The sequence below is a fragment of the Balaenoptera borealis genome (assembly GCF_965194805.1).
Source record: "Balaenoptera borealis genome assembly, chromosome: 3".
Taxonomy (NCBI): domain Eukaryota; kingdom Metazoa; phylum Chordata; class Mammalia; order Artiodactyla; family Balaenopteridae; genus Balaenoptera; species Balaenoptera borealis.
The window spans coordinates 34,987,623-35,010,916 of NC_138866.1; the positions used below are offsets into that span (position 1 = coordinate 34,987,623).

The window sequence follows — 23,294 nt, forward strand, 5'->3', positions numbered from 1 at the left end:
GAGGCCAAACTGGCAAATACAGGTATGGGTATAATATTGAGTAATACAATACATGAGCCAATTGTCATTACTTTCCTATCTTTTTTTAAAAAAATTATTTATTTATTTTTGGCTGTGGTGGGTCTTTGTTGCTGCTCGCGGGCTTTCTCTAGTTGCGTCAAGCGGGGGCTACTCTTCGTTGCGGTGCGCGGGCTCCTCATTGCGGTGGCTTCTCTTGTTGTGGAGCATGGACTCTAGCATGCGGGCTTCAGTAGTTGTGATATGCAGGCTCAGTAGTTGTGGCCCACGGGCTTAGTTGCTCCACAGCATGTGGGATCTTCCCAGACCAGGGCTTGAACCTGTGTCCCCTGCGTTGGCAGGTGGATTCTTAACCACTGTGCCACCAGGGAAGCCCCTACTTTCCTATCTTTAAAACGTGATATATCACAATGGCAAGGTAGAATTATATCAGACATGAAACAAGAAGATATAATTTGTAAAAGATCATACTGTCAGTATGTCATTCCATAGCCAAGTTCCTTCCTGAGAGGCTGTAATTGTAGACTTCCCTCCAGATTCTGATTTTGCCTCCATTTTCCTCTCCTTATTAGAATCACGTTTCTCCTAGACCCTAAAATCTCCCATCTTCATCTATTCACTTAGTGATCAGAAGATAACTGTAAGAGTTATACATTTGTTTCTTTCTTTTTTTTTTTTTTTTGGCCACGCTGCGTGGATTGTGGGATCTTAGTTCCCTGACCAGGGATCAAACTTGGGCCCATGCAGTGAAAGGATGGAGTCCTAACCACTGGACCGCCAGGGGATTCCCTTTTATGCTCTTTACACACAGTTTTAGGGCAATATTTTTAATGACGTTCTCAAATGTGAATTGTCATGTTAATTTCAAGTATTAACTGAGCCTTTTCAGGGATTTTCTAGGGGCATTCTCCAAAATGACTTAAACCTTTTGTCTTTTGGGAAACCTTAAAGGCAGAGTATTGTAGTGAAAATAACACAAGATTTAGTTTGTCGGATCTTCGTTGGAATCTCAGCTTCGCTGTGAGAAGTGGGCTGACTGTGAGCAACTTACTATATTCTCTAAGTCCCAGTTTCCACTTTTATAAAAACGAGAATGGTAAATTAAAAGGTGTTTTGTAAGAATGAAATACAATATGTGAAGTTCTTGGCTCATGTCAGGTATTTACATTTTAGTGAATTTTTGGATGGTTTGGGTTTAGGTATTGTTTAATGTCCTAAGTAAGAGGTCAAATACAAAAAAGCTGATTTATACTATCCTAATGAAGCTTAAGCTTCAGAGCCCTTCATTTTCACAGACCTCTTCCAAAGGGCCCTGGACCTCATTTGGTATTCATAATTTTGTATTCTTTTTTGGAAAGAGAGAACTCCCCAAATTATATACACTTTAAGGGTATATAAAGTATCTTCTACATCAAAACTTCTCTTTAGGCAGTCTCTACAAATACTTTTTCTAAAGCATGTATGTGTCACTTGTAATTTTTATATGATAGCTAGTGTAATATGACATTACATTAGAATAGCCATATCAGGTGAAACATAATATAATTCACATAGGTTGCCCTAGGAGTTCCCATGAAAAGTTTGGATTGAAAGAGTGTGAGCAAACTCCACACACTTAAAAGAAGGAACAAGTTGGACTAATTATTAGTTGTGGCTTTTTAGACTGCAGATGTGGCAGGTGGTAGCAAATAGAGGACAAAAATGGCAATGATCACTGAAGCATGACCTCTTTAAATTTCTTGTTGTGACATTTGGTTGGCAGAATTATGTTAGAATTTTAAAACTTTAAATGCACATGCAGAATCCCAACTCACCTTCTTTTCAGTCCTTGGTTGGGAATGATTGAAAGTAGAACACTTGCTATTCTGATGTGCTCTTTTCTATAGCCAATCAGCACCTTTAATTTCCTAACATTCTGATGCCTCTTTCTTCAACTTGGAATATGACTTCCAAGAAGAATATTTGCCTTGTAATAATGTACACAGACTTTAAGAGCTTAAACCCCCCCCAAAAAAACCCCAAACACCCCAGTTTTGAAAGGGGAATAATTGACATACTACATTATCTCTGGGACAGAGGTAGGGAGGGTGAAGAGATAGACGAACATTAGAAGTGGAAAGGAAAGAAGTTGAACACTAATTTTTCCTGAAGTAGACATTTAGGTCATCTGTTGATTCATGAAGCATGGTAGGAAACTTTGGAAGAGTAATAACTTGAGGTTTGGAATAGCACTTGAGCAGTGGAAAAGGAAACCAACCAGGCAAGAGTGAAAGGATTGCCAAGTAGTGCTAAGGGTCAAGGTAATTTGGGAATTGCTGATCTGCCATGGCATGAATCAGCAGTCATGCAATTTCTCCAGCAGTACTTGGCAAACTAGAAGCAGTAGTAGAGAGAGCAGATGGTTGTTTGATTCTGAGCTGCGACTTGGCAGAACGGATGTGCAGAAGTTCAAGGGAGTAATGATACCGAGAGTACTGGTGAGAGTATCCATCAAAAGGCTGATCATCTCATTCAGGCGATGCAGGGAAAAAAATGAAGAAGGGGGTAGCTAAGAGGGGAGATTGAGAAGGGATTGAATTTAAGGAGTTTGGGATGGAAGAACAAGAGTTTATGGTTAGCAAACATACTTCTTACGAAATAACTTGTAGAACCTCATCACTGTTTAGATAAATTTTAGTAGCAATTCATAATTTTTTTTTCTGCAGTAAGCTTTCTGTTTCTTCCTGTCACTGCATAATATTCACTGAAATTCATGTGGTACCTCAAAATAGACCTTATAACAAGCTATTCACAATGAACTCACCCAACGTTATAGCATTTGATTTTAGTATCTGTTAAGAGAAAGTGTGATTGCTCTATAATTAGAGAACTCAGAGCAATAGCATTTTTGTTAGTTTTACCAGTAGAAAATCAGATTAGTTTAATTAAGCCAGGTCTCCAAGAGTAGAGGCAATTATTTTCATATTAAAGCAAAAAAAAAAAAAAAGTTTTCCTATCCTCCTCACACTCAGCCTTGGTTGTAGCAATAAAATTACAGAATTCCTCAGTGAAGAAACATGAGGACCTTCTGGTCCTTTCTGACCCAGAGCCAGTTCAACCCCTGAGGAGATTTTAAGAATTCCATTAACTAAAATAAGGAGAGATGTGCTGGCAAAATCATAATAGCAAAAATTGTAGGCTCTTGAAGATCTCCCACATCTCCCTGTGTTGTCTGTTATGACCGTTTTGTGGTCTGCTTCACTTTAATCTGTGCTATAGCTGTCCCAGGCTAGAGTGCACCTACATTTGGAGTGAATCCGGGTAGTTAAGAAGATGGAGATTAAATTTTGGAACTCTTAAATTCTCTGTTATTGTTGAGGACTTTTTGAAAGTATTCTCTCAATGTGTCCAGATGCTTAGTACAATGGTCTTCAAACTGAGGTATTTGAACTTTCACAAAGACTTTTTAAGAAATGTGGGAACAAGGGTAGTTTTCAGAGGATCTTGCTGGATCCTCGGTTTCCACAAGTACTCTTTTACCGAAGTGGATCTGCCTGAAAATGCCCCTTGGTGGCTTTTCCTGTCCCCCCTTTCCTAATCACATTTTTACACTTGTTAAAATGGAATACCTTTCAATCACCTGAAATCTTACTTCAGTGACTTATCTTACTTCAGTGGTGTGCTTTGGGGGGTGTGTAAAAACCTCTAGGGCATTATACTCACTACAAGGTTGGTGTTGGGGTTAAAGAGAGTGAATGATTATTAATGACTGGATTACAAATTCTTTTGCAGGTCATGTGGTTTCCAATTCTTTGCTTTCAACAAAATTGAAGAATGACCTAATCAAATTTTCAGCTTAAATTTATTAAATATAAATTTTGATGATAAATTACTATATGGGTTTTGGCTTATAATTCAGAAGGATTTCAAAGATCTGAGTGACACTGCTATAACAAAACACCTTCCACTCCTGTTTACCTTGTGTAAACAATTTTTCTAAGTGAGTATTTTATGTAAAGCAAAAAATATGAATAAAATTGATGCTGAAGTCTGTCTTATTCTAGCTATAAATAATATTAACCTATTAATACAAGAATTAAATAGGGGGTAAAACAGTCTACCCATCAAATTAATAGAAGCATTTCTAAAATAATTCATTATAATTAAAAATTATTATGAAAATGTCTATTTTTTGTCAATGTGTACTACTTACTAATAGTTATAATGCTAATGCAATTCTGAAGAAATTTTAACATTTAGAAACTTAAGGTCACATGAAATAAAAAAAATAGAATTTCAATGTACATACATATTTTGCAGAGAAGAATGATAGGATGATAAAAAAAGACTTCAAGCATAAAATACATTACATTTGAATAAAATTCTGTGGGGAAAATGGGATGGAAATTTGAGTTCAAGGAGAAAAAGGAGAAAATGTAAAAAAAAATTTTTTTTTTTAAAGAATTTATTGTTTATTTATTTATTGGCTGTTTTTGGGTCTTCATTGCTGCACATGGGCTTTTCTCTAGTTGCGGCGAGCGGGGGCTACTCTTTGTTGCGGTGCACAGGCTTCTCACTGCGGTGGTTTCTCTTGTTGTGGAGCATGGGCTCTAGGCACAGGGGCTTCAGTAGTTGTGGCTCACGGGCTCAGTAGTTGTGGCGCACAAGCTTAGTTGCACAGCGGCATGTGGGATCTTCCCAGACCAGGGCTCGAACCCATGTCCCCTGAATTGGCAGGCGGATTCTTAACCCCTGCGCCACCAGGGAAGCCCCAGGAATGTAAAAATTTTCACTGCTAAAGAAGAGCTTGTTCATGTATTTAGATTTTATTGCATATGGGTTTTTAAGATTAATTGTATACATTTTAAAGTGACATAAGAGATTTATTTGAAAACATCAATATTACATCAGAAATTGTATTTTTTTAACCACTTTAACTTACAATAAAAAAGTTTAGATGTCAATCTAAAAACATGTGAAATGATACCTAGTTTCCTAGTGTTTCAAAATTCTTTTAGAATAGACAAGCAAAAAATAATAAGTCTAAAGACCACTGTTCCAGGGCAGTGGTTCTTGACTCTAATGTATTTAAGAATCCCCCGGGAAATTTGTAAAAGCTGCAAATTTCCGGGCTCATCCCCCAGAGATCCCTACTCTGTAGATCTGGAGAAAGTACGGTTTTAACAAGCACTCTCTGGTGATTTTGATATGTCATTTGTGGATTGGCCTTTGAGCAATACCACTTCAAGTTTTCTTCTCAGATCACAATGCATCAGCAGAAAGCTGCTTGCTTGAATCGATTTTTTCTGGGCCATCTGTAGAATTGCCTGCCTCCTCTGAGTCATATTTTGTGTCACACCTTCACCTTTCACTTGGGAGGCCTTGAGAAAATTTTATGAAGACTTCCTGCATTTGTAAAGAAGATTATCCAAGACATCATTCTCTCACCTATTCTTCCCGGCCACCACTGCTGCCCACAGGTGACCACACATCACAAATTTCACTCAGAATTGGGTACCAAAGAAAGTGTTGCCTCTTCAGAGAACTATTGGTATGTAGTTTTTCTTAGGGATAAGTCAATAAACTGGTTTTGTTTTTCTTTTCGTCTGGTTTACTAGGAATCTCAGAGATAATTTTGTGACTTTGGACATTTGGGTCCTAACCCCTGCTTATGATCTTCTAACGTAATTAATATTTTTCTTGGTCCTGATTTTTTAAATGACTTTTCCCCTTTTTTATTATTTTAATAAATCACCTCAGATCCTTTCTACAGAAGTAAATCTGTAAACAAATAAATCAGTAAACAAATAGCAAAAAACTATTCTTTTGTATATACTTTAAATATATATGGATACAATACATTGGAACCAAAATATTTTCTAGTTTTATTCATCTGTGTGTGTGTTTGAGTGTGTGTGTGTTTATACATCTGTAAAGGAAGTTTGCTTTGCTTATGGAAGTAGAAAATGGATTGATGAAATTTACTGTTACATTTTGGGTGTACTCAGTGGTAAGGCATACTGGGACTTCAGGTGCACGGTTGGAAAAATGAGGGGTGGGTAGGACAAACTAGATGGACTTAGGGTACTACCTGGGTGCCCAGGCTTCAGTTCCACTGGGGAATTATAGTACATAACAAACAGGAAAAGTAGAATCTCTTAATATGGAGCAGTCTAATCAGTCAATAAGAAGGATACAATGTCCACAAAATTCACCTTAAAGAGGTCCAGATCCCACAGGCAGGTGACTATGAAGGTGCCAATAGTCCTCCAAATATACCTTAAAATTTTTAGGAGTCCTTGAAAATAATGTTTGGTAGAGGGTAGAAGGTAGAGGTATGTATTCAAGAATTATTTATTTGTTCAATATTTTTAAAATCCTGTTATATGTCCTAGACCTGCCCAACCTTAGGGTTACAAAGTCAGATGAGACAAAGAAGAGAAAATCCTTGCTCTTAGGACTTTCCAGGCATAGACCAAGATCCTGCAAGGGCTGCTAGCCATGGGTCTCCTTTTGTAAATTAGAAAAAGATGTCCCATGTTGGCAATTAGGTCCATCCAGTGCAAGGCCTGGCAACGGGTGGGGATGAGGACAGCCCCCACTTGCCTCCTGGGTTAGAGAAGCTGGGGTGTATGGGTGCTAAGTGTATTCTTGGAGCTCATGGTGGGGACTGCATGGGGATAGGGGGCAGCAGAGGCCTCATCTACAGTGAGTGTGGGGATGGGAGCCACCACTCAGCTCCAGCTGAAAATGCAGACCCAGTCCTGCCAGTTCTTAATGACTTTCAAGAGAAAATGGAAATCCGAATTTTTATGTAACCTCTTGACTTTTAAATGTTGCATGAACCAAACAACATATTTATGGGATTTGTTTGGCCTGCAGACTGCCATTTTGAAACTCCAATTCAAGATAAATCAATTGTTTTCTGTAATTTCTAAGTTTTTCTCCCTCCCTTCCTTCCTTCCTTCCTCCCTTCCTTCCTTCCTTTCCTCCTTCCTTCCTTTCCTCCTTCCTTCCTTCCTTTCTTCCTTCCTTCCTTCCTCCTTCCCTCCCTCCCCCCTCCTTCCTTCTCTCTCTCCCTTTCTTTCTTTCTTTCTTTTTTTCTTTCTTTGTTTCTTTGTTTCTTTCTTCCTTTCTCTCTCTTTTTCTTGCATGGAAATGATCACTTTTAAAGAAGGCATTTAGATCCAGGTAATTTAAGCAGAGTTTTGCTTAAATTATATGAAATGCAAATTTGATCTCATTTCCTAATTTGATAGGTTTAGATTCACTATGTCAGAGAGTGAATGACAGAGGCAACACTCTTCAAAATAAAATGAAAACCAAACCCCCAAAACAACAGATATTTTTTGACATTTATTGTTAGGCATTACGGGGGACATAAAAAAGTATTACAAAGATAAAATGTAATATTTGTAAAGGGTTGGGGGTATATAATGCATCTCAAATTAGACAATCTAGTCATATTGCATAGCCAGAATCAAAAGTAGGCTCAGTAGTCCAGACTGAGCACAGAATTCTCTGATTCTTGTTTAGCTCTTTGTATAGGCTCATATGCTACCTCAACTGAAAAAAACCAAACAACCTAAAGTATCCCTCTACTGAATTTCTAAAAATTTAATAATAACCATGTATAATTTTAGGCACTACAAAATAAAAATACCAAATTATGTACCCTTGTCACCTATACTGCTTCAATAATCAAATACTAAAAATAAGATGATATTTATCATGTTATTAAGCCTTTCTTCTACATTGTGGCATTTTTTCTGTTTTTTCATTTGCACTTGCAAATAAATAGAGGATTATAAATGACAATTAGGAAACATAAAGAAACAAAATCTGAGCAGGGATTGTATTTTTTAAAAGGCTGTGTAGTCCTGGGTGACAACACTGAAAATCTTCTGGCTTTATAAGCTGCTATTTTGCATGCACAAAAAATTTTATTCAGAGACTTGTTTAAGATACCAAATCAGACTCCCTTTCCAATTTTAGTGTGAGTGCACTGTAGCAAACTTTCTGAATGTTACAAAATGAGGCATCAAATAGAACATTATTTCTGAACTACAGAATCGTTTTAAATAAAAGAAGTGTTATTACTTGGGTACGTGTATTATAAACTTATCTGTAAACCAAGCAGCATTTACTAAAAAGAAAATGAAGTGTATTACATAGTAATGTGTCATGACAATAAAAGTTCTGAAATAGATGCTAACTCCACATTTTTTAATTCATTAAGGACTGTTTACTCCTGTGTCCATATGGTCACAAAGCTTCATTTAAGAGGTTCACATTAACTAAGTAAAAGTTCTTTGGAACTTAAGTTATGGCATGGGTGGGCATTTAAAAATAATACTGACCTAGGAACATAAAAAAGCTTAAAAAGGGTGAATATATTAATGGCTCTTCTGGGAAGTACTCTATAAAGCTATTCATGAGCATGTGATCATGATGAAAGGGAGACAGATACATTTTTTGTCTTGCCCATTGAACAGATTCAATAATTATCAAATTGAATTGATAGTTGAAAACATCAGCATTTTTCAGCTTGAAATCTTTTTGTGTGTAGCAGACATCATTGTTTGCCTATATCAATGTTACTTCCTCTTTCTTCCTTGTGTCTAGTCCCAGGGTTGGAATCACAGCTGGTCAGATCCTCTTTGCCAATGATAGGTTTAAGTATGGACATGTGATTCAGTGCTGGCTAACAAAACTTAAGGGGAAGGCTGCTGGGGTTTCTAGGCAAAATTTGTCCTCTCTAATAAAGGAGATTAAAAAAAGGAAAAACTATATTTACTCTATGTTTTCTTTCTTACTTTGGATGCTTGGAGGTACTGTAGCCATTTTCAATGATGTAGAAGACCAAGAGAATCATAAAGAAACTAACCCAACACCCTGACAAGGTAGAACTGCTAAAGCAATCTTTGAACCACTTACCTTCAGACTTCTTAGGGCATGAAAAATTAAGTGCTTTTGTTGTTTAAGCCACTGATAGCTAGAATTCCTGTTGCTTGCAGCTTAATGGAGTCTACCTGGAATACCACATAAATTCAGGGTCAGTGGTGTGCCAGAGCCAGCTCACCCTAGCTGGTGAGACAACTGTGCCTATCTCTTCCCAATTCTGCTGTCAGTTACTCAAGCTGGTAGCTTTACATCACCTATGATGGGACTATTTACACTATGGGACTAGGCCAGTGATACATAACAGGGCTTTTTTTCCCCCCCCTCCAGAAAGCCTGTTGTTAAACATTTATCAGCAGCACACCACTGGGTGACTTACCTTACTCCTACAGATAAGTAATAATACCTACTATGCTATCTATCATCTTTTAAAATGCATTTTAAAATAACAAATGGGTAAGGAATTATATTAAGACATTCTCAAGTTGTGGAATTTTAGAACTGTAAGGGATTTTAGTAAAGTAGAGCAAAATTAAATCTTGAGTGATTTTAAAACTAACCTAACCTAACTAATTAATTGCACAGTCAAGTCTACACTTTGACTCTTTATTCCCAATTTAGTGATCTTTCCAGTACAACACAGAGCCATTATATTATTTATGCAATAACAACAACAACAATAATAATACTTTGCTTGTGAACATCTAGCCGCAAATAAAAGTATTAAGCTAGTGAGATATTCAATTTCTCTATAAATAGACCAACCTAGTTCTGATAATGCATATAATAAGTCATGTTTAATTACATATTCTAAATTTTAGTCTGTTCAGCAAAGATGCAGACCTTGAAGAAGGCTGACATATGGAAACTGTTAGTATGAGATTAAAAGCTGCCAACAACCTTCAATCATCATTACTCACAGTGAGTCCTGATGAGTAATGGGATGATCAGTTGTACTGCCCAGGTACACGAAGGATAGTCTCATCGAGAGGGAGCTGCTGCTACGTCCATCTTCCAGAGGTTGAAGGACTGTCAGATGAAGTCTGAGTTCCTCTGCTCAACTGAAGATAGGAAGGCAATCTTGAAAAATAGAAATTGTTTCATGGGATGAAATGAATTCTCAAAGGATCTGAACTGGACTCTGAGACAATGTAGTGCCAGATTCTGACAAGATAGATTTGAAATAACTGACCAAATTAACCAGCAGAAATTAGATGCTGAAAATACTCAACACTGGTTAGAGTACTTGTGGGAGCTTCACAGTGCTGGTGAGAGTGACAATTGGCAGACTTCTGAAAAGTGACTAGACAATATACTGCATATCAATAATCTTAAAAATAAAGATGTTGCAAAAATTTTGATAAATGTTGACAGTGGGGTGATGTGTATGGGGAAATTCATTATACTGGTCTCTCTACTTTGTGGTACAGTTGACATTTTCATAAACTTCTAAAACTTTCATAAACTTTTAAGAAATGTTTATAGTTTTTGGCTCAGGAATTCTAATTTTTAGTGATCTATTTTAAGGAAATATCATAGATTCAAAGATTAATTAATTAAATCATTAATTTATAATGAACATTCATTATAAAGTCATGAAAAATTGGAAACAATCTAAATTTCTAACAACAGGGGAATGGATGAATAAATTATGATATATCCATACAACAGAATGCAATGAGCCATAGAAATCTTACTCTGAAAGATATTTAATAAAAAGAGAAAATACTCAAAATACAATATGAAATAAAGAATACAGAACAGCATAGTCTATATGTGTGTGCATATACATGTGTGTGTTTAGAAGACTGAAGAAGATACACTAAAATTAAGGTTCTCTCAGTGATTATATTTTTCCTCTATTTTTCTGGACTTTCCAAAGTTTCTCTAGTGGGCATGTAGAAGAAACTTTTAAATTAAAAACTTCTTTCTTTTATAGAATCAATATATTCTAATTTAAAAAATAGAAAGAATGAAGAAAAAGGAAGAAAATATTGAAACATCTATATTTAGAAAAAAATAATATAAAATTTAAAAACATAACAAACAAAAACCCTTCAAGTCACTTGGAGATACTTCTGACAATAAATGGTATCTGTTTCAACCAGCATTGAAGTCAAGAAGGGAAAACTATGTACCATGTGAGTACAGGACAGAGCAGATTGACTGATAATGCCATCAAGGAGGTGGGGAGAAGAGAGATAAACTCATGGTCTAGGTGTCGAGTAGAGTTTTAGGGAAGTTGGGAATTGAGAGTGAATGTTTTTGGGAGCAGCTGCCATCCGTGTGAGGTTATGGAAAGGGAGAACAATGGAGAAAGCACTTGAAAGATTCTTGCTCTGCCTTCAGGATGCACTCTCTACTTTGGGGTGCATATTTCTCCACTCGAGAAGTAAAGAATGAAGACAGTACAGTATTACACTAATAATTACTTTGTGTCTTCCCAGCTGTTTGTTTCTGAACATGAGAACAAGTTCAGAATGAGCCAAGGGAGGCCCGACATAATTTATTGTTATAACATCATTCCCAAACTTAAGACTTTGCTTGTCCCATATATGCAATTACATGGCTCTAGAAATCTGACCAGCTTTTTCTCACGTGAGTTAAAAAGCCTTATTCTAGACCAGTGGTTGTCAATTTTTTTTCTTTTGGCAACACACGGGACGGGTGATATTCCTGTATGGACTATATTCCCATGGTGCACCCAGAGTTGAGACATTTCTCCAAATCTTTCTCTCCAAATTAAGAAAGCAATCCTAGTGAGCATAATGTTATTATAAAGAAATCTTTGACTGGACTTTGATCTATATTTGAAAACAGTGATTAATTCACAAATGATGGCTGTCTTTAACAGGTTCATCCCTTGGGTAGGGCAACTAGGGTAGTCACCCCAGGCCTCACACTTGGAGGCAGAGCCGGGTAGGTGTTGCACCTATTCCTCTTTTCTGCATGTAATTAAAATCACTTTCAAAATTTCTGCCTATAATGATATCCCAAGAGGCTTATGAAGGTTGCTGACAGTGTAAACTCCTTCCAAGTGAGATTAGTGTGGGCAGGCAGGAGAGTTTGAGTTGCTAGGGTCCCACACCCATCTGGGAGTGGCCTTGCTTTTTAACTTTTCTCAGAATCAAATTACAAATAATCTCGCTTGAAAGAAGGCTGTGCTGTATTTCATCTTAAATAGGCCCTTTTATCTTGAAGTTAAAACTGAGTCACAGGAAAGTAAGAATGATGGCTGATGATATCCATTCATTAATCAATTACTTATTTAAACATTTACTATACGCAAGGCACTATTCTAAGTTATAGGGATTCAGCGGTGACCAAAGACAGACATGATTGATCCCTACTTTCATAAAGCTTTCATTCTAGTGGGTGGAGACTGACACTGGACAAGAAACAAAACAGGATGTATTGTTGGTTCCTTTGCTCCCTCATTCAGTTCATTCATTTAGCTAACACATACTAAAAATGCCTAACACGTGCTAGGCATTCTAGATGCTTTCACGAAAATTATCTCATTTAATTTTTGCATTAACTCTGCACAAAAGTATATTATTATCTCCTTCTTATAGATGCATATATAACATAGTCTTCTGTAATGGTAAAAGAGAGGAAGCAATCAATATGTGTAATATAGGATGCTTGTTAAGTAAATTATAGTAATCTTTACAATAAAATACTATATTATGCAGCTACTTTTTAATGCAGTTATTATAAAAAATCTCTATGTGCTGATATGGAAAGCTGCCCAAGATACAGCGTAACTTAAAAAAAAAAAGGCAAAAATGCAGAACAGGGTTTAAAATCAGTTCATTTATGTTTTCTTTAAAAAAAGATATTCCTGGGGCTTCCCTGGTGGCACAGTGGTTGAGGGTCTGCCTGCTAGTGCAGGGGACACGGGCTCGAGCCCTGGTCTGGGAGGATCCCACGTGCCGCGGAGCGACTGGGCCCGTGAGCCACAACTGCTGAGTCTGCGCATCTGGAGCCTGTGCTCCGCAACAGGAGAGGCCGCGATAGTGAGGGGCCCGCGCACCGCGATGAAGGGTGGCCCCCAGTTGCCGCCAGCTAGGGAAAGCCCTCGCACAGAAACGGGGACCCAACACAGTCAAAAATAAATAAATAAATAATTTTAAAAAGAAAAAAAAAAAAGATATTCCTATACTTATGTTTGTATATGAAAAGCATATGGAAGACTACTACATAAGTAATTCAATAGTGAGACTTCTGGTGGGTCTGCTGATTTAGGTTGAGGGGGATACTTACTTTTAATTGTATATTGATCCTTTTGAGAGTCTGAAATGTTAACCATACATATTAATTACTTTTTCAGTTAAAACTGTTGACGTGTTTTAAAAGAAAGTTGATTGGCTTTCTTAGAGCTTTGGGGCTATGATTAGCTTGTTCAAGGTCATGGGTATTTAGTTCCAGAGTCCTCAATTTAGGAATGAAGATAAGTAAATGTCATATAAAGGAAAAAAAGGTATTAACTTGTATGCTTTTAGGTTGATGTGCGTATGCCTGTGCATGTATGTGTGCATGTTGAAAGGCAGATGGAGTCCTGAACAAAACTGAGGGGCCCAGGGTAAATTGGATGAATTAGAATAGGTGCTAATGTTTGTCTTTGTATTTGCAGTACCTAATACAGTGCTTGGCACAAGCAGATAATTAAGTTTGTTAAAAGCATGTGAGATTACCTGAGGATATTAGAAGTGAGAACGCAATGCAGGTGATTTGCATGAAGTCAAAGTAGTTTCTGGGGTTGATAATATGGTTTGATCATCCTGGCTAGAAGAAGATGCAAGAGAAAATGTGCTTCAGAATATAAATTACTCAATTCTTTCTTATCCCCAGTAGAAGGCATATCCTCCAAGTTTGCTGATTTGGAAAATCCTTATTTTTTGCAAGGACTGAATTCCCTTGCTTGCTATTTATCAGCATTCTGCTGACAAGTCTTGTTCCTTCTCTGTCCTTATCCCCCTTTTTTGTTTTTCTTGTTAAAAGATCTATTTAAAAAAAAAATCAGTTCAGGGATTTCCCTGGTGGCACAGTGGTTAAGAATCTGCCTGCCAATGCAGGGGGCATGGGTTCCAGCCCTGGTCTTGGAAGATCCCACATGCCATGGAGCAACTAAGCCCGTGCACCACAACTACTGAGCCCGCGCTCTAGAGCCCGTGAGCCACAACTACTGAGCCCCTGTGCCACAACTACTGAGCCCACATGCCTAGAGCCCGTGCTCCGCAACAAAGAGAAGCCACCGCAGTGAGAAGGACGCGTACCACAGTGAAGAGTAGCTCCTGCTCACCGCAACTAGAGCAAGCCTGAGCGCAGCAACGAAGACCCAACACAGCCAAAAATAAATAAATTTATATTAAAAAAAATAAAAAAGCAGTTCAGTAACCCAACTATTTCAAAATCTCATTTCCTCTCATCTGTCATTTATTAATGGGCCTATTTTCTCTCCAGTGTTTCTTATCCCCCAGATATATTTGAGGAAACTCTTTTTAAATCCTTAGGGTTATTATGACATCACTAGTTCTTTTTACTGTTTTTTTTTTTTTTTTTAATCAGGTTCAGAATTTAATCACTCTATATATTCCTTGCCTCCCCCCTCCGCCCCGCTTTTCTATTTCAGGTACTGTTTTTTTCTCTTCTAAATCTAGTATTCTGAAAAATCCCCAGTGAGTCCAAGCTGGATGTATTTTTGTTTTGAGAAATTTATCAGATGGATTATAATTTATTATTGCTTATCTCTAAGTTATTTAAGGATAGTCTGGTCTTTTTTTAGCTAACAATTTCCTATATCTTCCATCATTAGGGTACACAAAGATAGAGCTTGTTTTGTGGATATTTAATATTTTCTCCTAATTTGACTTGCTATTGGTTTCTTAATTCATAAAAATAGGCTTATTTGGAACCTGTTTTTAATAAACCTTGCCTTCTAAACATGTCTCTTGTCTGTGTCCAATTCTAAGGGCCACTTTAATGTTCTTCTTTTGCTTTTCAATATTCACTTGGTGCTATTGAATAGCAGACTCAAGAAAAGAAAAAAAATCCTTTGCTATTAGAAGGATATTGGAGAGAACAAACATTAGGTTCAGAGTCAGGAATCCACTGTTAAGCTTTCTGTTTCACACTTTTTTTCCCCCAGGCTTTACCTATCCCTCTTTCCCCATCAAAAATCAATCATCTTCCCCTCTTTTCTTATCTAATATTAAAAAAATGCATAAAAATTTTGCAAAGCACTATGAATGCCTGTGAAAAGGGCATTATGTAAATGTCCAGTATTATTATGCTGGAATTTTGCCATTAGGTTGTTTGCAAAAGAATAAGGTTTAGAATAATATTATGTCCTTTCAATCTCCAGTCCAAGGAGCTTCAGTTACCAAAATACCAGGAGAATGGATCTTATATGGTAGGCCCATAGAAAAGCTCCAAGACACTAGATTTATGCCTTTTTTAAAAAAATTGGTGATTACTTTCATCATTATTATGTTTATCCTCTTGGGATAGTCATGACAATGGAGGGAATTGAGGGCAGGATGTGCTGCTTTTGCTTATTTTGCTTAGAGGAGCAGAAAGGTAACAAAGGAGTGGGTCCTGGCTATAGTCCAAATAGTTCAGTTTATGCATGAGAGGGAGGGAAAAGTGATGTTCCATAATGCAAATGAAATTTGTATAAATATTGACATGCTGTATATAGGATATAAGGATAAGTACTGCCTCCAGAGCCACTAGAAGGTACTAGTGGCTGTACTAGACATTCCTAGATGTAAAGGAGTTAGCATCCTACACTGGGCAATTTAAGGGCACAGAAAAGCTCAGTCAGCCTCGAAATACCTCTTGCTTCCTGGATGCCACATTCTGAAATCTCCACCATGACATCTACTCCACTGGGTTGCATTTGCAGTCAACTATTCTATTCAGAGCCCCTGCATAAGACTAGGCAGTCTAACTTAATGCAACTAGCAACTAACTTGCTGTAAATATGCAAAGGATTGATTCTCAAATCTTCATGGAAAAGATGATTTTATGATGAGAGGTCTTGAATGATGAGTAGGGGGTTGACAAACTCAAGTACCTGTGCAGTTAACATAAATATATGAAGTAGACTAGATACAACACAATAGGTGCTGAGCTGTTTATGTTGCTGGGTAAGAATAATATGTGCTTCATTACCTATTATAGGCCCAATGAAACAGCCAAACAAAACATATCCAGGGCCCTACAGAAATCCTAGGCCACCAACTTGAGACCCCTGATTTTATATAGATCGAGGAAGGATAGTGAGGCATTACAGACTGAAGGGCAGTATGAAAAAGAAGTCACTGAGACTTGCATGTTTTCTAAGAACTCTACTGGCATTGGTTAATTTATCACAGGGATTGGTGTTTTGACATAGGGCCCAGTGGTAAGGCCAGGTAGGAATCACGGGATTGGAGATGGAGGAAACGTAGCTAATATTCAATTTATGAATCACTGGTCTATTGCACACAATTAGCACACGACACAGGTTAGTCAAAGTAGTGAAAAGAGAAAATGACCCATTCCAAGAGGAAGCCTCTGGCAGCCTCCATCTGCATCAGTTCTCAGCAGCATGGAGTCAGGTCCTCCAGCAAAGAGTCACTGGGCTCAGTGGTCTCATCTTAAGGAGTCTGCCAGTAGGGTGTAACTGTTACGCCCCAGGAAGTCTTGTCTCTATCATTTCTTCCTTCTGTTCTAGTGATATCTTTCCTTGGACATTAACAAACAAATTCCTTATCTAAAGTAGCACTCTTTATTTATCAGACCGAGAGACACTTGCAGTCCTATACCAGACGTTTCAAAACAACTAATACAGAAGTTCGCTTTGGCCACTGTGACTCTATCTTGAATTACTTAATATAGCTTAAATCCTATGAGTTTCACACCAGATGAGTAGGAATCATAACACAAAAGAAATAACATCATAATAATTGGAAATATTTCATAAGCAAGGATATAAGAAATGGCTTCTATTCTTTTAATGAGATAAAACTGTAGACCAAGATCTGGTAGCCTAGAGTGTGCAAAGGGCATCTTAACAGTTCAAAGGTTCAGAAATATTTCCCATAAACATTTCACTATTTATGCCAACGCATTCTTCTTTTTTTTTTATCTTAGAAATTTATTTTTAACATCTTTATTGGAGTATAATTGCTTTACAGTGGTGTGTTAGTTTCTGCTTTATAACAAAGTGAATCAGCTTTATTTACATATATCCCCATATCCCCTCCCTCTTGTGCCTCCCTCCCATCCTCCCTATTCCACCCCTTTAGGTGGTCACAAAGCACTGAGCTGATCTCACTGTGCTGTGCCGCTGCTTCCCACTACCTATCTATTTTACATTTGGTAGTGTATATATGTCCATGAACGCATTCTTCTTTAAAATGCAGGTGTCAATCAGAAAAGTTTAAATCAGATTACCTTGTATAACCTAGCTTAGATGAACTCCAAAGAGAGAATAGAAGATTATAAAGGGGGATGGAGGGGGAAAGTTTAGAGCTTGAGGCTCCGGTAGAAGTCAGAATTGTAGGTGGGTGTGAGTGCTCTGGCAGGCTGAAGGCAGCTGAGGAATCCTGCAGGTATGGGGGTGAGTACCGCAGGAGAGGGAGGAGGAAAGCTTTGCTACAGTGCAATGTTGCCGAGGACAGCTAATTGCTTGTGCCCAGAAAATTGCCTCTGGAAGCCTTGGGCAATATGCAGTAGGTTTTCCCTGATGCCTAGTTTATCAGATTAAGTAGAAATTTGGTAGGGAGGAGAGGAGGGGAATGATGAGCTGAAAGAATTCCTGTGCTGAAGGAAACCTTAAAGGTCACCAACTTTTTCAACCAATTAACTGTAATGACAAAAGAGGGAATTTGAACATCCAGGAATTATACCTTAGCCCAAATCAACCCACCACAAGTGAAAATGTCTTTGGGTACTAAAATGGAAAGCGCAAGGGGGCTTCACTTTATAATTTTCTTTCAGATTGACTCTGGTATGAAGAATATATATAAAGTAAGGGAAAGGACCTTACATTTGTTGAGTCTCTATTGTGTACCCAAGTTTTGTACTGGACACATTATATTTATCTCACTTACTTTTCACAGCAATAGTGGAACGAGTTGTCACCATCATATAATACAGGATTAACAAATCCTGGGATTAACGAATTTGCCCATGGTCGCTCAGCTATTAAGAGGTTGAGTTAGAATTTGAATTCAGGTGTGTCTGACTAGGCCATACTGCCTCTTTTTCACAGACGTTGAAAGGTAACATGCTAGATGCTTTAAATAAGGAGATGATTAGGGATATAAACCAGGAGCTGATTCTCTCCTTGTCTCTCCAAGTTTATAATCTAAAGAAGGAACACTTTAATTAATTAACTGATCATCTTAGCTTTCTATAATGTCCCAACCTGGTAAATAAGTAGGGGAGATCACTTATAGCCACATAAGTTGGAAGGTATTCTCAGTGTTCATAAAACCTTTTGAAAAAATAAGGTGAGGTGCCACACGTGACCAAAGCCTTTTTCATTAATCCTTTATAGCTTCACATGGCAGATAAAAGAGTGTTCCCAAACTGTCCTAAGATATTAATAGGTTCAGCAAAAACAAAAACAAACCCCAAAACCTGGTGGGAGCAATATTTTCTTCAAAAGTGCGTTTCAAAAATATATGTGAGAAAAATACTAAGCATATTTCTGTTGCTCTTAGTATGCAAAAGTCTGTCTTCAAGATATGGTGGGCAATTCTAAGAGCAAAGAAAGTTGCATATGTCACCTGAAGCATAATTGACTGGTGTTCAATTTGTTAATTGATGCAGAGTCAGATTTGACCATTTTACCAACTTAATCTAAACAGCAACATATGTTGACTTTCCCATGATCTTCAGCCTGTATTACGCACATTTGTGTTATGGATAAAATTTTGATTATGTCTAACAGCAGTTACATTTTCTCAGAGACCATTTTTTTACTGTCTACTTTAATCCAGATGCTTATTATATTTTATGAGCTGTTGATTTTTCATCACCACATTATAATCAAACATGTTTGGGAAACACTGACCTAGAACTTGCTGCCAAGTCGCTACCATGCTCTGATTGCCAGTTTCCCAAAGGGTACACTCTCTTTTTGATTTAGTTTCCTACTTTTTGAACTTTTGGTACTTCATTAGACAGATCCACAATGTCCAATGCACATAGATCTATAGTATTAAATGCACATAGTTTGAACACTTTCCTTACACACTTGATAACAAAAACCATATTGCCAGAATGGTTAAAACAGTAAATTTTATATGTATTTTACTACAATTAAAAAAATGCAACAGGGGTGACAGTGGTACATGAGTAAGAATATAAACTCATTGCAAAAAATAATATTTTTGATGTCATATATAAAACAATAAAAATATTTTATTAGTGTGAGAAAAACATATAAATAGTAGCTAAATGTTCCCTGGAAACAAGAAATATACTTATGAGAATATTTACATAAAATTAAGTAAAAAAGTTGGACCACAGTTTCCATGAGGGAATTGTTCACTGGTGTGTTCTCAGCATTTGGTACAGTGCCTGCCACATATATAAGTTCAACAAATATCTGTTGAATGGATAAAAAATTTTAGCTCTGAGGCCCTTTCCCTGGTTGCCCATTTAACCTGTTTACTTCCTAGAGCAAGTTACATAATTTATACTTAATGTCTCCCTGTTCCTGCTTCCCTTAGAACATACTGATTATAAAACTTTTGTTAAATCTCAGATTAAAAACAAACAAACAAATAAACTCTGTTGTATATAACAAATATATCTGTGTAAAAATAATTGTTTAAAAATTTTTTAGGGGGCTTTATTTTAAAAATCATTTATATACATTTAATTATATTAGGATGAACCATATGAAATTGTCATTTTTTTGTAGGTCAAAAACTGCCAATTTCATTTGTTTGATCTTAGTTTACAAATTACCAGCTAATTTATACCTATCGTTCCAAGTGATGGAAACATTGAAGCTTGGAGAAAATGTACTTTAACGTTCATTAAAAGGGTTCTTCTTTGCTTACAAATGCCAGGGACTGAAAGTGATCTCAAAAATTAGAACAAATATTATAGCATCTTCATTAAAATATGTGAAGATGACATTTTACTATGAACTTTTATGGCTAATCATAAATCTCTTACCAGAGACTGTGGAATGACCATCTGAATGTATTATAAAAAGATTTAATGACCTTAAATATTGATTACTTTAACACATAGCAGTCCCCTCCATTTCTGAAGTTAAAACAAGCACTCTCAATTATTATGGTTAAAAAGGATTGCATGTATTTCATAACTAAGACTATAGTAATAAATTGAATCTATAATTTGTTTTAAAAAATATTGCCATTAGTGATACAAAGCAGGGAGATTAATTTTGATCATTCACTATTTGAACAATTTCAAATCCCTGAATAATCATAAAATCATTTGAAAGGCCTAGGTCAGGGGTAGGACAATGGCCCTAGAACCACAGCAGTGACCATGGGCAAAGTCCTACACAGGAAATACAGTAACTTTTGCTTCTGTTGTCATCCATGAGTCCTTTAGCTGCTTGTGGACATTGACACGAGAAACCCCAGCGGAAAATCCTTCAGCACGAAGAGGTATACAGGGAAGAATGAGAAGGTGCAGACTGCTGCTCCTGCCTTCCAGTTGTAACCAGTGTCTCCCCTTTCTTCTCCCAGTCTCTGCTTTGCAAGAGAAGGATTAGGCTGAGTTTCCACAAGAATGGCTGGTTTTCTAGACTAGCTAGTAGACCATTGCAATGTTAGTGGGAGGGGTGAGTGGATGATGTGCTACATTTTGGTGAAAACCTTCGAGACATCTTCTGTGCTTATATTAACTTGTACATTAAAAAAAAAAGTACCGGGGCTTCCCGCCTGCCAATGCAGGGGACACGGGTTTGAGCCCTGCTCCGGGAAGATCCCACATGCCGCGGAGCAACTAAGTCCGTGCGCCATGACTACTGAGCCTGTGCTCTAGAGCCTGCGAGCCACAACTATTGAGCCTGCGAGCCACAACTACTGAAGCCCGCACGCCTAGAGCCCGTGCTCTGCAACAAGAGAAGCCACCGCAATGAGAAGTCCGTGCACCTCAACGAAGAGTAGCCCCCGCTCACCGCAACTGGAGAAAGCCCGCACAGAGCAACGAAGACCCACCGCAGCCAAAAATAAATAAAATAAATTTATACCAAAAAAAAGAAATAAAATATATCATTAAGGTAAAATTAAATCTATTAAAAAAAAAAAAAGTACCAGAGAGCATATGCTGCATTGTAGCATGCTTTTTAAAAATAAAAAAATATATGTTATGAACTTCACTCCCCGTCACTCATTATTTTTGTACATTCTTTTTAGAATTGCTTAAGATTCTATTGTGTGTGTTGTGCTCCACAATTTATCCAAACAATCCTCTGTTGTTGTTATTAACTTTTTCTGAATTCATTTCATCACTATTAATGACAACATTGCAGCTAAATCTGAGCATAAGTTCTTAATTCTTTTTTAGAATAAATTTGGCAAATTCTAGAAGTGTAATTTCATGGTTGACAATGGGGATTTTGAATGATTTCCTGAAGAAAACATTTAGCTCCCAAGAGCAGAGATAAGGAAGAGATACAGGCAGTAGAGTGGACCCTTTCATACTGGGGGGAGCTTCTGAAGAGGGTCTAACATTTGCCACCTCATATTTAGACAATAATTTCAGACTAAGGCCAGAAAGACAGACAGACTGAGGAAATCTGAAAATGGTTAACATTTTTGAGTATTTATTATGTGCTAGGCAGTGTTCTAAGCATTTTCTGTGTATTATCTCACTTTATTCCTACCATAACTCTAAGAGATAGGTAAAGGATAGAAGCAAGAGAAGTTAAAAACTTTCCCAGTGACCCACATTGAGGACATGGCAGGGCACAGAGCCATCTGTGCTTTTAACCACTGTGCATTCTTGCCTCCCAAAAGTCCCCAAAGAAAAGAGTCTACAGTGCACACTACATCTTTCTAAAATCTCCTACTTTTCTCTTTTTCAAAAGTTTGAATTTTTTTACCAGTGCCACATTCTCTCTTGGTAGTAAATACAGTGACTGGAAACTGAAGTATTTTGTTATTTGTCACTAATCATGGATGCCATTTTAAAAACTGATCTATGTTAATTATAAGGCATGGCATCAACTCTTGCTACAGTTTAATTACTAAATTCTGATAGTTGGTGTAAATAAACAATTATTTTTTTGTGATTGTACTTGATCAGGACATTGCTGAATTCTTATTGGGTATATTCTCATTGGATATATTCTTATGTTCCAGTTAGCTCAGTTCCTTTTAAGTGCTAATGAGTAGTACAGCAAATTGGTTAAAGAATGGATTCTGAAGCTAGACTTCTCAGGTTCTAACTCCACCTCTGCCATTATTTACTAGCTGTGTGACCTGCGAAAACTTCCCTAGCTTCTCTGTGCCTTAGTTTCTTCATCTGAATCTCCAAATCTACATCTCCAGATTTGACTACTCAGAACTCTATAGTTGCATGTGAAATTACCTAGCAGTATCTCTACTTGACTATATAAAAAGCATCTCAAACTTAACATCACCAACAGAGCCTGCTTCAGTCACACTCTGCCCTGGCCTATAAGTGGCAACACCACTTACTGTTTGCTCAAACCCCAAATCTAGGAGTTTTCCTTGATTTTTCTTTTCCGCTCCTTCCCATACCTAATCTATCAGTTAATTCCATCCCCTTTACCTCCAAAACATCTTTCAAATATGCCTACTTCTTCCATTTCCACCAACTCTGCCGTATCCAAGCCACTGTCCTCTCATGTCTGGGCTCCTGCAATGATTTCTTTACTGGTCTCCATTCTTCCACCTTACTTCTCCTCCCTATTGTCAAAATGATTTTTTAAAAGCATAAATCATATCAGTCACTCCCTTACTCTGAATTTCCCAATAGATTTCTTATCACATTTAAGATAAAAGTCAAACTCCTTAATCTGGCTTTCAAAGTCTTACAAAATGGGTGCTGTAGGGGGTTAAATAGTGTCCTTCCCAAAATTCATGTCTACTTGGAACCTCAGAATGTGACCTTACTTGGAAATAGGGCTTTGCAGATGTAATTAAGTTAAAATGAAGTCATACTGGAGTAGGGTGGGCCCTGAATCCAATGACTGGTGTCCTTATAAGAAGACGAGAGGACAGAGAGACAGAGGAGATATAGAGAAGAAGCCCACATGAAGACGAAGGTAGAGATTGGAGTGATACAGCTATAAGACAAGGAGCACCAGTGCTTGCTGAGAGCTGGTGGAAGCTGGGAAGAGGAAAGGAAAGATTCTCCCCTAGAGCCTAGATCCGTTAGAG

At 37.3% G+C, this 23,294-nt stretch overlaps 1 long non-coding RNA gene across 1 annotated transcript in view; it reads left to right on the forward strand.

Moving 5' to 3' along the window:
• The window catches only part of LOC309626235, a 1,141,377-nt gene that overhangs the window by 244,602 nt on the left and 873,481 nt on the right, over window positions 1-23,294 (forward strand). The gene's annotated exons all lie outside the window — the stretch shown is intronic.